At 37.4% G+C, this 18,500-nt stretch overlaps 1 pseudogene; it reads right to left on the bottom strand.

Annotated features, from left to right (window-relative positions):
• Positions 1-6,715: 6,715 nt before the first annotated feature.
• On the bottom strand, positions 6,716-7,972 carry LOC125101248 (olfactory receptor 2AJ1-like; annotated as a pseudogene).
• Positions 7,973-18,500: the final 10,528 nt, after the last annotated feature.

Here is an 18,500-nt window from a genome sequence, read left to right as displayed (position 1 = left end):
CTTAGGAATTCGGGGTCTCTTCTGATTCCATACAAATTTTAGGATTATTTGCTCCAGCTCTTTGAAAACTACCAGTGGAATTTTGATCTGAATGGCACTAAATGGATAGATTGCTCTAGGCAGTATAGACTTTTTAACAATGTTTATTCTTTCAATCCAAGAGCAGGGAATGGTCTTCCATCTTTTTGTGTCTTCTTCATTTTCTTTCATGAGTATTCTGTAGTTTCTCGTGTACAGATCCTTTACCTGTTTGGTTAGGTTTATTCCCAGGTATCTTATGGTTCTTGGTGGTATTGTAAATGGATTCAATTCTCTAATTTGCCTTTCTGTATTTTCATTGTTAGTGTATAAGAAAGCAACTGATTTCTGTGCATTGACTTTGTATCCTGTCACATTACTGAATTGCTATATGAGTTCTAGTAGTTTGGGGGTGGAGTCTTTTGGGTTTTCCATATAAAGTATCATGTCATCTGTGAAGAGACAGAGTTTGCCTTCCTCATTGCCAATTTGGATACACTTTATATTCCTTAGTTGTCTGATTGCTGTTGCTAGGACTTCTAATACTATGTTGAACAAGAGTGGTGAGAGTGGTCATCCTTGTTGTGTTCCTGAACTCAATGGGAAGGCTGTGAGCTTTTTCCCATTGAGGATGATATTTGCTGTGGGTTTTTCATAGATAGATTTTATGAAGTTGAGGAATGTTCCCTATATCCCTAAACTTTGAAGCGGTTTAATCAGCAACGGATGCTGGATTTTGTCAGATGCTTTTTCTGCATCAATTGAGAGGACCATGTGGTTCTTATCTCTTCTCTTATTGATTTGTTCTATCACATTGATTGATTTGCGAATGTTGAACCACCCTTGCAACCCAGGGATGAGTACCACCTGGTCATGTTGGATAATTTTTTAAATGTGCTTTTGGTTCCTATTTGCTAGGATCTTGTTGAGAATATTGGCATCCATATTCATCATGGATATTGGTCTGAAATTCTCCTTTTTGGTGGGGTCTTTGCCTTGTTACAGGATAAGGGTAATGCTGGCTTCATAAAAAGGAGTCTGGAAGTTTGCTCTCTGCCTCAATTTTTTGAAACAGCTTCAGGAGAATAGGTGTTATTTCTTCTTTGAACTTTTGGTAGAATTCCCCCAGGGAATCCAGCAGTTCCTGGGCTCTTATTCTTTGGGAGGTTTTTGATCACTGCTTCAATCTTGTTACTAGATATCGGTCTATTCAAGTTATCAATTTCTTCCTGTTTCAATTTTGGGAGTTTATAGTTTTCCAGGAATGCATCCATTTTATCTAGGTTGCTTAGCTTATTGGCATATAACTGTTGATAATAACTTCTGATGGATTGTTTCTACTTCCTTGGTGTTAGTTGTGATCTCTCCCTTTTCATTCATAATTTTATTAATTTGGATCTTCTCTCTTTTCTTTTGGATTAGTGTGGCCAATGGTTTATTGATCTTATTGATTCTTTCAAAAAACCAGCTTCTAGTTTCATTGATGCATTCTACTATATCTCTAGTTTCTATCTCATTGATCTCTGCTCTAATCTTATTTCCCTTCTTGCTTGTGAAGTTGGCTTAATTTGTTGTTGATTCTCCAGTTCTTTAAGGTGTAAAGACAACTGGTGTATTCTGGATTTTTCAGTTTTTTTTTTTTTTTTTTTTTTTTTTTTTTTTTTTTGAGGGAGGCTTGGATGGCTGTGTATTTCCCCCTTAGGACCGCCTTTGCTGTATCCCATAGGTTTTGGACTGAAGAGTCTTCATTCTCATTGGTTTCCATGAATTGTTCATGTTCTTCTTTGATCTCCTGGTTGATCTAAGCATTCTTAAGCAAGGTGGTCTTTAGCTTCCAGGTGTCTGAATTCCTTCCAAACTTTTCCTTGTGTTTGAGCTCCAGTTTCAAAGCATAGTGATCTGAGAATATGCAGGGAATAATCTCAATCTTTTGGTATCGGTTGAGTCCTGACTTGTGACCCAGTATGTGGTCTGTTCTGGAGAAGGTCCATGTGCACTTGAGAGGAATGAGTATTCTGTGGTATTATGGTGGAATGTTCTGTATTTATCTTTGAGGTCCATCTAGTTCAATATGTCATTCAATGCTCTTGTTTCTTTATTGATTCTTTGCTTGGTTGATCTACCTGTTACTGAGAGTGGTGTGTAAGATCTTCTACTATTAATGTATTCATATCAATATGACTCTTTATCTTGATTAACAGTTTTCTTATGTAATTGGTTGCTCCCATATTGGGGGGCATAGATATTTACAATTGTTAGATCTTCTGGGTGGATAGTCCCTTTAAGAATTATGTAGTTTCCTTCTGTGTCTCTGACTACAGTCTTTAGTTTAAAATTTAATTTATCTGATATGAGAATCGTTCCCCCAGCCTTCTTTTGAAGCCCATTTGCAAGAAAGATGCTTCTCCATCCCTTCACTTTCAGTCTGGGTGTATCCTTAGGTTTGAAATGTGTCTCTTGTAGACAACATATGAATAGGTCCTGTCATTTTACCCAATCTGCAACCCTGAGTCATTTCATGGGTGCATTTAGGCCATTCACGTTGAGAGTGATTATTGAGAGATATGTTTTTATGAACATCGTGTTACCTGTGAAGTTTTGTTTCTACAGATTGTCTCTATATATTTGTGTTCTATAATATTCTTAGGATTTTTCTTGTTTTATAGAACCCTCCCCCTTAATATTTCCTGCAGTGTCAGCTTGGTGGTCGCATACTCTATTAATCCTTGCTGGTCTTGGAAGCTCGTTATCTCTCCATCCATTTTGAATGTCAGTCTTGTTGCATAAAGTATTCTTGGCTTCATGTTCTTCTCATTTAGTGCCCTGAATAAGTCTTGCCAGCCCTTTCTGGCTTGCCAGGTCTCTGTGGACAGGTCTGATGTTGTTCTGATGGGCTTTCCTCTGTACATAAGGAATTTCTTCCTCCAGCTGCTTTCAAGAGCTCCTGTCTACAATTATGATTCATCATTTTCACAATAATGTGTCTTGATGTCTTTCTAGATTCTATGATCTTGGGGAAGATACCTTTCTCCCTCTAGTACACAAACACTGGTTCCATTGGCAGGATTGGAAAATTTCATGGAGAATTTGTTCAACTATATCTTCTAGTCTTCTTTCTTTCTCCTCCCCCTCAAAGATTCCAATAATTTTGACACTGGAAAGTTTCATGATGTCATTTATTTCCCTAATTCTTTTTTTGTGGCTTCTAAGCTGTTTGTTCCAGGCTTCCTCCTTATTCTTTTTGTACACTGTTTGTCTTCCATATCACTAATTCTATCTTCTGACTCAGTTATCCTAGCTTTCAGAGAATTTAGACTAGATTGGAACTCATTGAGAGCATTGTGAACATCATCCCTGGTGGCTTTCACTTCTGCCCTACTCAATTCCATTTTGTCATCCATGACTTTCACCAACCTAGCTATTGCCTGGATAATTGTTAGTTTGAATTCCCTTTCCAAAATATTGTCTATGTCCATATCCAATAGCTCTGTTGCAGAAGGCCCAGTCTCTGAATTTTTCTTCTGTTAAGAGATGGCTGAATGGACGTGTAGCTTAATGTATTGACCATGGTGCAGGCAAGGTGCACTCTGGAATGCTTCTGAGCAATCAAGAGTCCCCACCCAAAAGAAAGAAAAAAGAAAAAGAGAGAGAGAGAGAGAGAGGGAGAGACAGGGAAAAAAAAGAAAGAAAAATAAAAGAGAAGGTCCAGCCCAAATTGACCCAAGGTAAGATTTATAAAGTATACAAACAAAAACAGACAAACAAAAAGACTGACAAAAGAAAAAATAAATAAATAAATAAATAAAAAGAACCTCGTCAAAAAGAACCCCAAGTATAAGATTTATATACTACCAGGACAAAAACAAATACACAGAAACACTGGTGGAAGAAAAAGATGAAAGAGTGGTTATAAATTCTCATTGTGGGCTAGGAAGGTTATTTAGATTCTTCTTGGATGTATCTTGATATCTTTGTTAAAGGACTCAATTTTCCTAAGATAAAGGGGGACTAAAAACTGGTTTACCTCTAGGGGTTGCATTGATTGGGGAAAGGGGATTATTTTGAGACTTAACTTTATATGAATATTAAAAATAATAATAATAAAGTAAAATTAAATTAAATTAAATTAAAAAAATTAAAAATAGAAAAGCAAAAGAAAAACACAGGTATATGTATCAAAAAGTTCAGATTAAAAGGTTATTATGGATTTTGATGTACTCTACATCTCACTGTGATGGTAATTAGGTTAAACATTTTTATATAAAAACAATGAACCAGAATAGTGGGAAAGAATTAAAAATAAAAGTTGTATCTATGAAGTAGTGGTGGTTGTTGTCTTGGTGTTTTTTTTTTTTTTTTTTTTTTGGCTTTCTTGTGGAGGGGTCTCCCATGTGGGTTTTCAGGGAGTCTTGCTTGAGTTAAGTCCTCCTGCCCCCATTAAGGGGGCGGGCTCTGAGGAAACCGGGTTTTTAGGCTTTTGTTCTCTGGAGGATTCTTGTTTGTTCATTTGTTTTCTCTCCCCTTGGCAACCTTTGATGGTTTTTGGAGGTTTCGAGGAAAGCAAACTGCACCCAGACCTCCCTCTCAGAGAGAAGCCTCAATCTGTTCCCCTCTGGGTGCTCCAGAGCATATAAATTCCCCCACTGCCACTGGCAGAGCACGTTCCCAGTCATCGTCTCTGGGATCACAGGAACTACCCCTTGTACCCAAACCCACGATAGCCGAAGCTGTCTGGGCAGCTCCAAACCGCCAGAGAGGTCCCAAGCAGCTGTAGAGCACTGAGATTTTCCCACTGGCCTGGGCTGGGAGTGCTCAGACTCTTTGGGGTCCAAGAGAGCTCTGGCTGGCACCTGCATGCACCTCTCTCAGGGGAGGGTGTGGGGCTCAATGCAGACTCTGGTCACGGGTTGTGCCCGTGGAGAGTGCAAAAGGCTGTGGTTCTGCCAGCTGGCGAGGCTCCCTCACCCTCATAGAGCCACCACCCTGAGGCTCTCAGGCCCGCTGGTGGCTCAGGGACCAATACCTGGCTTCTTTGGTGCACTCTTTCTGGCTCAGCACCAGTGATGGCTCTCCTGGGTCAGGGGACTTAAGCCCCTGTCCCTAACCGCCCCAATTCCCACAATTTCCCCCCATGATCCATTGCTCTTTTTTAGTGTTTTCAACCAGACTCCAAGTTAATGTTGGTCCCCCATCACAGGGCACTCTCATATTGGGATATTACTTTTCAATGTGTTGCTTCTGATGGCTCCCTCCCCCTTTTGTTTATCTTCCAATATGAGTCCGATGTTCCCACTTCACTTTACCTGCCCACTGGTGTCTTCTGTTCTTGTTAAGTCTAATGTTCTTGTTAAGTGACACAGAATTATTTTGCCCCTGAGAGGAAAAATCCACTTTCTGTGAGAACAATGATGCATAAATAAACAGAACAATCAGCATGTACTTTTTTATAATTATTTTTGTTAGTGTAACAACATTTTAATCATTTAGTTTTAAAATATCAATGGAGGGGGAGATAAACCATGAGAGACTATGGACTCTGAAGAACTAACTGAGGGTTTTGGAGGGGAGGGAGGTGGGAGGTTGGGTGAGCCTGGTGGTGGGTATTAAGGAGGGCATGTATTGCATGGAACACTGGGTGTGGTGCATAACCAATGAATTCTGGAACACTGAAAAGAAATTTAAAAATAAATAAAAATTTAAAAAATAATATTAAAAATAAAATATAAAAAGTATAATATACTGACATCTTGCTTTTAAAGTAAATTATAAGAAGTACAATTACTCAATGAGTACAAATAAATAATTTAGACTCCTATCACTGTTAATTTATGTAGAAAGATGTAAAGGAGAAGAGAAAGTAGATTTAAAAATGATAAGAAGGAAATCTGGGAAAAGAGACATAGACTGGCTCTGCCAATCAAGTTCAGCAATGAATCCACTAATCAAATACACATTGCAAACATTTTGCAATGTTTGGGACACGCAGAAGGAGGCATTAGTGCTGGACAGAGATAACTATTACCCAGTCATCCTGGTAGGGAACTGGAGAGGTTGCACAGGGTGAGAAGTATTGAATTAAGATCTGTGAAGGGAGTTCAGTCAAAGGAAAGGGAGACAATGAGTTTTTATGCACAAGTGACAGCCTGTGTAAAGGTGCAGAGTTTGGAGAGAACATGACACCTGGAGATGCTACAAGCTGCTGGGCACTGCTGGAGCTCAAGCAGATGGTGGAATTTGTAGGTAGACTCACTAAGACATGTCATACAAGGCCTTGCTGTGACATAGTAGAATGTGTAATCTAAACCCCATAGGTTTTGAGAAGCCAATGATGAATGAGGAACCCCTGATCAGGAGAATGTGTGTCTGCACACATAAAAACAATCACACTGGTAGGACTGTGGATAAATCATAATGAGACGAAAGGCCAGAGCTGAAACATTTGTACGCAATTATTGCTAGAGATTAGGGAAAGAAACTTAGAGGGGACAGAAATATCCATTATATTTGAGAGGTTAAAGGACATGGCTTATTGTGTTATCAGGTGGGCAAAAGTAATGATTGTTATTCATTGGATCAAAAACCTGGAATTAATGGACATTTGGAGGTTTGTTACTAATGAAATCTAGAGGGAGCTCTGCTCTTAGAAAAAGCTCTGTATTTTCTTCCCAAGCACACTATGATTTTCTTATGCTTTTTGCTACATCTAAAAAAAGGAAGAGGGGGTTCTATTCCAAGTGACAACAAATGAATCAAGATGAGGGGATTAAGTGAAAGCTCCTACTCACATAGAGAACTGGTTGTGATTTAGACCTCTGAAAAATGGTATAGTTGTTGTTTCCCTCTCTTCTCTGAGAATTTATTGGCTTGGTTATGTAAAACTGATAAGAGGAGAGGAAATGGGGACACAGAGAGTTCCATTGTTTCCTCAGACCCTGCTGCCCTCCTGGGATATTTGAACTTTGAAATTTTCTGTCTAGTCACTGAAACATTCTGAATGGGACACTTCCTCAGTACCTTCTTCATTAAGCCCACAACTTCCCTGTTCATTAGACTGTAGATGAGAGGGTTGAGCATGGGAGTGAGGATGGTGTCAAATATAAAGAAAGCCTGGTTCAGGATGGGGGTATGGGAAGACCCAGGCCTCAAGTATATCAGCATGACTGCACCAGAATAAAAGATGAACACAGTCAAATGGGAGGAGCAGGTAACCAGGGTCTTGATCTTTCCCTCACGGGAGTGAGGAAGATGAGGGTGTAGGAGGTCAGGAGGAAGCTTATGGGGAGAAGAAAAAACAATGCTGGTCACTACTATTCTTTTCTCATAGGATGAGATGTCCTCACAAGAAAGCTTCAAGATGGCCTTGACCTCACAGAAGAAGTTGTGGAGTTCCCAGGGACCACAGAGGGGAAAATGTATGGCATAGGCTATGTGGGCCAAGGAACCAGAGTTCCTCCCACCTAGGATCCAAGGGCTATTTTCTGGGAGACCTGGTGGCTGATAATAATTGGGTACTTAAGAGTATTACAGTTGGCCATACAGTGATCATAAGCCATGAGGGTCAAAGTAGGCACTTAGCAATCCCCATAGTCAAAGTGAAGAAGATCTGAGTCCCACAGCCAATTTGGGAAAACTTTCTTTTACCTGAGAAAAAGTTAACCAACATTTTTGGCACTATGTTATAGATGAAACCCAGGTCAATGTGAGAGAGTTGCCTAAGCAGGAAATACATGGAGGTGTGGAGTTGGGGATCCACCCAGATGAAGAGAATCAATGTGGTGTTTCCTGTGATAGCAATTGTGTAGATGAGGAGGACAACCAAGACAAGGAGGACTGTATGAGTCATTCCAGGAAAAAGTCCCAGAAAAATGAAATCTGTGCTTAATGTCTCATTCCCTGTCTCTGTTTTCTCTTTAGCAGCTTCACCTGAAAGACTGTGGACACTTCCATAATGCATGTATATAAAGCAGGCCAATATAATACAGTAATTAACTGCATAATATGAACTGTTTCTGGGGTAACTGAAAACAGAATTTTCCTATTTCATAAAGATATTCAAGTTACAGGACAAGAATTAAGTACAACATGGAAATGACACTTTTTTTTCCTATCAGTGCTTAAACCCATTCTATATTTACTTTTTCTACTTCACCTTTAATTCTCCTCTTTCAATAATCTAAAAGATTCTTAAATTCATACATGTGTTTGTTTGTTTTTGTTTTTTTTTCATATTTATAGTTGCAGTAAAGCAATTTTGGCATAGCATAAGGATGCGTTAATAAAATATTTTTGAGATTCAGGTGTAACATTGGCTAACTGTGTCACATGAAGTAAACTATATTCTGGGAAACTCCAATATCATTTATTTAACTCATTGAAGTCCCTTCAGAATGTGGACCATTGAGTGCTCCAACACACACGCAGCCTCAATAACATTTATCTGTTCAGTAGAAAGTGGGGGTTTTTTTTTAGTCTCCCCTCACCATCTGTATTCAGAAAATCAACAAGCGGGGCGCCTGGATGGCTCAGAGGGTTAAAGCCTCTGCCTTCAGCCCAGGTCATGATCCCAGGGTTCTGGGATCGAGCCCCGCATCAGGGTCTCTGCTCAGAAGGGAGCCTGCTTCCTCCTCTCTCTCTGCCTGCTTCTCTGCCTACTTGTGATCTCTGTCTGTCCAATAAATAAATAAAATCTTTAAAAAAAAAAGAAAATCAACAAGCAGCAAGTCTAAATTTGATGTCTTTAAGAAGGATGAGAAAGGACACTCTGATTTTCATTTTTTAATTGGATTATATTTGCTAGATGATGTTACATTAACTTAAGGTGTACAACATACTTATTGTACAACTTGATAGGTTATTTTAGTCTCACAACAAGTGTAGCTATCATCTGTTATTTTACAGAGCTATTGCAATGCCTTTGACTATATTCCTTATTCGGTACCTGGAAGCCTTTACCTTCAATTCTGCTTCACCCATTTTTGCCCATCCCAGCCACCCTTACCCCCCTCCATCCATGACCAGTTTGTGCTATATATTTATGGATCTGTTTCTATTATTTTGTATTGTTTTGTTTCTTCCTTTATTTTATTTTTTAGACTCCACGTATAAGTGATAGTATATAACATATGTCTTTCTCTATCTGACTAATTTTACTTAGGATAATACCTTCTAGATTCATCCATGTCACAAATGGCAATAAGACAAGGAAAATAAGTAAAAGGCATCCAGATTGGTATGGAAAAAGTAAAACTGTCACTATCGACAGATGAAATCATATTAAAAAAACAACAACAACAACAACAAAACAAAACAAAACCTGAAAACTGCACCATAAAACTATTAGAAATAATAAATGCATTCAGTAATGTTGCAAAATACAAAACTAATAAACAGAAATCTTTCATCTCTCTGCACTAATGACAAAGCAGTTTAAAGAGAAATTAAGAAAACAAATCCATAAAAAAACAAAAGACAGTTTCTTCAATAAATTGTGCTGGGAAAACTGGATAGCTATATGTAGAAGAATTCAACTTGACCATTCTCTTACAACATACACAAACATAAACTCTAAATGGATAAAAGACCTCAACATGAGACAGGAATCCATCAGAATCTTAGAGGAGAATATAGGCAGTAACCTCTTCGATATCAGCCACAGCAACTTCTTTCAAGATATGTCTCCAAAGACAAAGGAAACAAAAGCCAAAATGAACTTTGGGGACTTCATCAAGATCAAAAGCTTCTGCACAGCAAAGGAAACAGTCAACAAAACAAAGAGGCAACCCACGGAATGGGAAAAGGTATTTGCAAATGACGGTACAGACAAAAGGTTGATATCCAGGATCTATAAAGAACCTCTCAAACTCAACACTCACAAAACAGACAATCATAGAAAAAAATGGGCAGAAGATATGAACAGACACTTCCCCAATGAAGACATACAAATGGCTATCAGACACATGAAAAAATGTTCATCATCACTAGCCATCAGGGAGATTCAAATTAAAACCACATTGAGATAGCACCTCACACCAGTTAGAATGGCCAAAATTAGCAAGACAGGAAACAACGTGTGTTAGAGAGGATGTGGAGAAAGGGGAACCCTCTTACACTGTTGTTGGGAATGCAAGTTGGTGCAGCCTCTTCGGAGAACAGTGTGGAGGTTCCTCAAGAAATTAAAAATAGAACTTCCCTTTGACTCTGCAATTGCACTACTGGGTATTTAGTCCAAAGATACAGATGTCGTGAAAAGAACGGCCATCTGTACCCCAATGTTTATAGCAGCAATGGCCACAGTCGCCAAACTGTGGAAAAAGCCAAGATACCCTTCAACAGATGAATGGATAGAGGAGATATGGTCCATATACAGAACGGAATATTACACCTCTATCAGAAAAGATTAATACTCAACTTCTGTATCAACATGGACGTGATTGGAGGAGATTATGCTGAGTGAAATAAGTCAAGCAGAGAGAGTCATATGCTTTTTTATATGCTTTCACTTATTTGTGGAGCATAAGGAATAACATGGAGGACATTTGGAGAAGGAAAGAAAAAGTGAACTGGGGGAAATTGGAGGGGGAGATGAAGCCTGAGAGACTATGGACTTTTAGAAACTAATCGACTTTTGGAGAGAAGGAGGTTGGGAGGATGGGTGAGCCTGATGAGACTGCCTTCCCTGCATCCCAAAGGTTTTGGGAAGTCATGTTTCATTTTCATTTCCTTCCAAGTACTTTTTTTTAATTTTATCTATTTATTTGTTTATGTTACTTTATTTTATTTTATTTCTTTTCAGTGTAACAGTATTCATTGTTTTTGCAACACACCCAGTGCTCCATGCAACCCTTACCCTCCCTAATTCCCACCACCTGGTTCCCCCAAACTCCCACCTCCCGCCCCTTCAAAACCCTCAGATTGTTTTTCAGAATCCATAGTCTCTCATGGTTCACCTCCCCTTCCAATTTCCCTCAACTCCCTTCTCTCCATCTCCCCTTGTCCTCTACGCTATTTGTTATGCTCCACAAATAAGTGAAGCCATATGATAATTGACTCTCTCTGCTTGACTTATTTCACTCAGCATAATCTATTCCAGTCCCGTCCATGTTGCTACAAAAGTTGGGTATTCATCCTTTCTGATGGAGGCATAATACACCATAGTGTATATGGATCACATCTTCCTTCTCCATTCGTCTGTTGAAGGGCATCTTGGTTCTTTCCACAGTTTGGCGACTATGACCATTGCTGCTATAAACATTGGGGTACAGATGTCCCTTCTTTTCACTACATCTGTATCCTTGGGGTAAATACCCAGTAGTGCAATTGCAGGGTCAAAGGGAAGCTCTATTTTTAATTTCTTGAGGAATCTCCACACTGTGTTTCAAATTGGCTGCACCAACTTGCATTCCCAACAACAGTGTAAGAGGGTTCCCCTTTCTCCATATCTCCTCCAACACACGTTGTTTCCTGTCTTGCTAATTTTGGCCATTCTAACTGGTGTAAGGTGGTATATCAATGTGGTTTTAATTTGAATCTCCCTGATGGCTAGTGATGATGAACATTTTTTTCATGTGTCTGATAGCCATTTGTATGTCTTCACTGGAGAAGTGTCTGTTCATATCCTCTGCCCATTTTTCGTCCATGTGCTTTTTAAAATTTTCTTTTTTAATTTCCTGTTTAACACATTCATTAAGTAGCAGAATGTTCTTTTATGTATTAAGGGGGACACGTATTGCATGGAGCACTGGGTTTGGTGCATAACCAATGAATCTTAGAACACTGAAAAAATAAAATAAAATAATTAAAAAAAAATAAAATCTCATTTGTTTGATGTAAGTATTGCTTATCAGGCTTTATATTGATGTCCAGTCACATGATAGATCATACTCCATCCCCTGGCTTTCAATTTGAAGGGATCTTTAGACCTAAAATTAGTCTTTTGTAAACAGCATATATAAACAGCAATATATATATATATGTTGTTTTTTATCCATTCTTTTTTTATCCATTTTTTATCCGTTTTTATCCGTTCTCATACCCTATGTCTTTGAACATTTAGTCCATTTATAGTCAAAGTGATCATTGATAGATATGACTCTAGTGCCATTGTATTATCTGTAAAGTTGGTGTTTCTGGTGATGTGTTCGTTCCTTTATAGTCTTTGTTGCTTTTGGTCCTTCTTTTCCACTCAGAGTCTCCTTTAGTACTTCTTGCAGGGCTGGTTTGATGCTCAGAACTTTTATTTAGCTTCTGTTTGAGTCACTTATGTTTTGTCTCCTTCCCAATCCCATCTTGTTTCATTTATTCTTCTCCTAACCCCTTAACCCCCCATGTTGCATCTCCACTTCCTCATATCAGGGAGATCATATAATAGTTGTCTTTCTCTGATTGACTTACTTCGCTAAGCATGATACCATCTAGTTCCATCCACGTCATTGCAAATGGCAAGATTTCATTTCTTTTGATGGGTGCATAGTATTCTATTGTGTATGTACACCACATCTTCTTTATCCATTCATCTGTTGATGGACATCTAGGTTCTTTCCATAGTTTGGCTATTGTAGACATTGCTACTATAAACATTCAGGTGCACGTGCCCCTTCGGATCACTACGTTTGTATCTTTAGGGTAAATACCCAGCAGTGCAATTGCTGGGTCATAGGGTAGTTCTATTTTCAACATTTTGAGGAACCTCCATGCTGTTTTCCAGAGTGGTTGCACCAGCTTGCATTCCCACCAACAGTGTAGGAGGGTTCCCCTTTCTCCGCATCCTCGCCAGCATCTGTCATTTCCTGACTTGTTAATTTTAGCCATTCTGACTGGTGTGAGGTGATATCTCATAGTGGTTTTGATTTGTATTTCCCTGATGCCAGGTGATAATGGAACACTTTTTCATGTGTCTGTTGACCATCTGGATGTCTTCTTTGCAGAAGTGTCTGAATGGAGGCATTTTTCACTATAATCTTCACTAAGAACTACATTTGCTGCATCTCATAAATTGCAATGTGTTCCTTTCCCCCACATTTTTATTTGCTTTAAAAAATATTTGGTTCTCGTGTTTATTTGATTTCTTCATTGAACCATTAGATGTTCAGGAATGTGTTGTTTTATTTCCATAGATTTATGAATTTTTAATATTTCCTGTTTTGATTGACTTTTAATTTTATAAAATTATAATAAGAAAGAATATACTGGGTATCACTTCAATGTCTAAATTTGCGAAGACTTTTCTGTGACCTGTGATATTTCCATCCTAAAGAATGTTCTATGTACACTTGACAAGTATGTGTATGTTCCTGCTCTTGAATGGAATGTTCTTTATGTGTTTTTAGGTCCATTGTCTTTAAAGTAAGATTCAAGACCAATGTTTCCTTATTTTCTTTTTGGATGTAGCATCTATTGTTAAAGTGAGGTATTAAATTCCCCACTGCTATTGTATTGTTTTCTGTTATTTTTTCCTCTCTCTTAGTATTTGGTAATTATATTTCAATGTTCCACAAAAACAGCGTTCTTAAGTGTTCAAAACTACGCAACTTAATTGGAAACTATGTGAAGTGATTTATGTGTTAATAAGCTTGATTTTGGTAATCATTACACAATATAGATCTATGTCAAATCATACGTTGTACTTCTTAAATGTATATATTATTATTTGTCAGTTATACCTTAAAATAAATATATATATTGTTACTTGTCAACTATACATAAAGGGAGAATTATTCATCCTTCCTTTCAATTTTTCCTTTAGTGTTTGAAGTAAAGAAGTCACTGCTTTTGTCACCATCATCTGCACAGAATGACAAATGATAATGGCTTGATAATCCATGATCAACATAATTAAAGTCAATGGATGCAAGTTCTTTTTATTAGTTATCTTAAGTGGGTATTTTCATCTAATGTTTTGCATGGAATATGATAGTATGGTATTGACATATCGTATGAATTATGATTAATAAACTCTTTGTAGGTCAAATAGTAAAGCAAAATGTAAAGAAAGAAGATACTTGGGGCACCTGGGTGGCTCAGTGGGTTAAGCTGCTGCCTTCGGTTCAGGTCATGATCTCAGGGTCCTGGGATCGAATCCCGCATTAGGCTCTCTGCTCAGCAGGGAGCCTGCTTCCCTCTCTCTCTCTGCCTGCATCTCTGCCTACTTGTGATCTCTGTCTGTCAAATAAATAAATAAAATCTTTTAAAAAAAAGAAAGATGGACATCTAGGTTCTTTCCATAGTTTGGCTATTGTAGACATTGCTGCTATAAACATTCGGGTGCACGTGCCCCTTCGGATCACTATGTTTGTATCTTTAGGGTAAATACCCAGCAGTGCAATTGCTGGGTCATAGGGTAGTATAGGTAAACATATATGAGTATATATACACACATATATACATTTATTTCATTTTGATGAAAATTCACATTTTAAAGGCTTCACATTCTTCATTTTCTGAGAGCTCTCCTTAAGGCCCTGGCAGCACTTCAGGATACACTTCACAGAGTGTATATGAATGGAGTGATCATGGCCGTAAAAATGGAATCGAAGGCAGAGACCATTTCCCCTGTTCATAGGAGTGGTAGAACCTTGGTAGAAGGTATTTGTTGATGGGAACCCCAGGAATAGGGGCACAGCAGTCATGTGAGAAGAGCAAGTAGTGAAAGTTTCCTGAGCACCAGGCTTTATTGCATATCTAGTACAGTGCACAGTATGCTTCCATAGCAGGCCAGTATGGTTGAGGTTGGAGGGAGGGGAAAAATACTACTAGGAAAAAAAAAAGACCCTTTCCTATTTTGAAGTATCAATATAGACACGTTTTAATAGAGTTCTCTCTCTTTCTCTTCCTCCTTTTCTCTCTCTCTCACACACATAACCAGACACATACACGCCTTGGGTTTCTCTGGAGGCAAAGTGAGGGAGAGTCAGAATATAGAGGACATGAATGAAGGCATTGAGAACTATCTCCCGGAACACTGGCACTGGAGACATGCCAACCACCAGATGCATGAGGTTGGGGTAATATAGTGGGTTGCAGATGGCCACATAGCAATCATAAGTCATGACACCTAGTAGTAAGCACTCAGCTACCACCAGCGTAATGAAGCGGAATAGCTGAATATCACAAATAATGAAGGAAATGTGGTGGGCCCCATTCAGAAAATTCAGAGCATTGAACACAAATGTAGAGAAACACAGGAGATCCATGAGCAGATAAAATATGGAGCTGTGAAGAGGATGAGCCTGAATGAGGATGATTATCATGGTGTTCCTAAACAGGGCCTGGAGAAGTACCAGCTTGATAAACAGGAAGAAGATCCAGGGATCCACAAAATAATTTTATAAAAGTGCAATTTGTATTATTCCATATTATTATAAATGCTAACTATATTTAGTCTCCAAAATTACTTTATTAAATAATATCAAAATGTAAATCATTGACTTAATAGAAAAAAATAAACAAATGAAATAAATAAGTCACTCCTGTATGTATAGGTATATAGATTTGTTAGCTTTTATAGTACCTTGTTTTGGAACACTTCATGGAATTCACAACCTAAAACATATAGTGACAGGGATAGCATCTTTTGTGTGACAGGGATAGCATCGTTTGTGTTAGTGATAGCATCTGCACAGTTCATAGCAGAGAAACTGAAATGAAGATCAGTTGACAACATTGGTTGAATGAGAGATTAAATATCCCGGAGGATTCATGTGTAGATTCCATATAATTCCTGGACTGAATCAGCCAGATTTCAGTATCATCATACATAAAATAGTACATGGAACCTTAGAAAACTTAAATAACTTTTCCAGTATTAAATATACCAGAATGACAGCGTCTTTTAAAATCACTCGATTTTCTCTGAATAAATAAAATCTTCTTATAATAAAAAATGCGGGGGGGGGGGCACCTGGGTGGCTCCTTTGGTTAATCACCTGTCCTCTGCTCAGGTCCTAATCCCAGGGCCCTAGGATTGAGCCCCACATCTGGCTCCCTGCTCAGTGGGGAGTCTGCTTCTCTCCTTACCTTGTCCCTCCTCCCACTCATGTTCTCTCTTCCTTGCTCTGCTCTTTCTCTTTCTCTCAAATAAATAAATAAAATCTTTCTCTTTCTCTCAAATAAATAAATAAATAAATAAGTAAATAAACTCCTTTAAAAGATTTTAAAAAATAAAGAAAATTCACCTGTTTTCCTCAACCTTTTAATTCATTAGGCAAAGATAACTGTAGATATTGTGTAGTAAAACAAGAATATCATGATTTCTAGAATTAAGAAAGATACTAGAAAGATCTCTAAAATGATCCTTTTAACGGGACATAACATTTATGTACATCTCATTTTGCACAGTGACCTAACAAATATTTTATTAGGTTCATTGACATATTTGACTTATTTATTTAAACAAATTTTACAGGTTATTTAATATGTTATTTATTCTAAAATATCTATTACAGGTTCCAAAGATAACTCACTAGATATTTTCTTAGTTTTCTCCTAAACATTACAAAATGTTCCAATGTAGCTATGATAAAACTTGATCTTGATATTTTTATATGTAAAGATAAATAATCCATGATTGTTATAAATAGTTTGGAGAACATAAAATTAAATATATCTGTGTCAGCCAATATATTAACAACAAAGAAGAAAACACTAACTTGGAGGCAATGTTTCAAATACCACCTTAAAATCTATCCATTTTACAGCAGGGAGATGAAAACCAATAAAATAAAACAACTGAAGTTGTTTCATATATGCCTGAGGAAAAAATGATGCATATAATTACAGTTAAGAGATTGTTCACATATCATTAAAATAGTAGTTTATAGATATCTACTCACCCTTATTACTTTCAGCTTTCAAAATTGTTTTCAGGAAAGACTTTCAACACTGAAGATAGATTCCTGGAAAAATTTTATATTTAACATACCATTCTTATATTATGTTATTCTTATGTTAACATTCTTATGTTAATATTTAACATATCATTCAATAATGATTGCTATACTTCATCTTGGACTTGGGGCATTGCAACTTTTTGAATAAAATAAAAATAGGTTATCAATCCAGTCATAAAAATCTCCTTTATTATATGAAATGATTAAATAGACACCAGCTACCATCCAACACACTGTTTTTCTAACTCAATAAAATATGTTAATAGTATTTTATAAATATATAAGTTATATTAAATAGATACATGCATTTGAGGTTTTCTTCTAGATGCAAATTTAATCACCATATTTTTGGCTTATCATATTTTTTTAAGATTTTATTTATTTATTTGACAGTCAGAAATCACAAGTAGGCAGAGAGGCAGGCAGAGAGAGAGGGGGAAGCAGGCTCCCTGCTGAGCAGACAGCCCAATGCGGGGCTTGATTCCAGGACCCTGGGATCATGACCTGAGCCGAAGGCAGAGGCTTTAACCCACTGAGCCACCCAGGTGCCCCGGCTTATCATATTTTTGACAGCACATGAAATCATAACGGATTCATTCAAACTGATTTATGAGAAAATACTCCTACTTATTCACGTAATCAAAATTGCCACTCTTCCATTATCAGAAACTCACAGTTCTCCTAAGCAAACAAGGCAAATTACCTTTAAATCATTATGTCAATACTTTAGAGGCAATTTACTGTTCTACATATAGTCCTCAGAGAAGATGACCCCAGTCTGCACCTCTGATCTCTTAGATTAAAATCCTCAAAAATTATTCTGGTGTTCTATATGATTCCAAAAAAAATATTTACAGATATGTCACATATATATGGGGAATCTATCCTGGATAATATTGGCTGTCAATTAATCTGTGATTAAAAACGTATGTGAATTATAATTTTTAACATTTATATTTTAGCAGATAATTGAAAATATAAACTATTTGAAAATATTTAAAATTAGTAAGAAATTAATAATAGTAATATTAATTAATAAGGTGTGTTTTCAGGTTACAAATGAAAACAGTTGAAACTGATTACTCTAGTGCTTACTAGAAGGAAAATGCTGAATGCAGTGAAAGTTATTGACTTTGCTTTAAAGCATCAGAAAATTCATGTCTCAGTACAAATACTACCCTACATTTTGAAAGACAGGCAGTCTAACACATCACAGTTGTGAATCTCTTACCCAATGAGAAGCTTGTAGAGCCATAAACTAGGCGGGGTATTTAAAAAAAAAATGGAAAACTGGTCGCAGCTGAGATTAGACCACCTTGGAAACTGAAAACTCCTGAGGACCACAATCTTAGAATAGTAGGTTCTTGTTTGGTGGAGGGAAGCACATTTCATATTGACTTCCCATCAGGTTTGCATGATGAAGGCCAAAAAAAAAATACCACCTGATTTTGCTAGGGAAGTAATAACAATTATGAAATAAACTTAGAACATTCTTCACCACAAAACTCAATTCTTTGAAGAGAACATTTTTTACAGAGCTGAAATTCAGGGGAGAGAAAGATTTTCCCCCAACTCCAGCTGCTTCTAGTATTTCTCCCT

This window comes from Lutra lutra, chromosome 5 (genome assembly GCF_902655055.1).
Source record: "Lutra lutra chromosome 5, mLutLut1.2, whole genome shotgun sequence".
Lineage (NCBI taxonomy): Eukaryota > Metazoa > Chordata > Mammalia > Carnivora > Mustelidae > Lutra > Lutra lutra.
The sequence above is the reverse complement of the archived record's forward strand: the minus strand, read 5'-3'. Positions and strand labels throughout refer to the sequence as shown.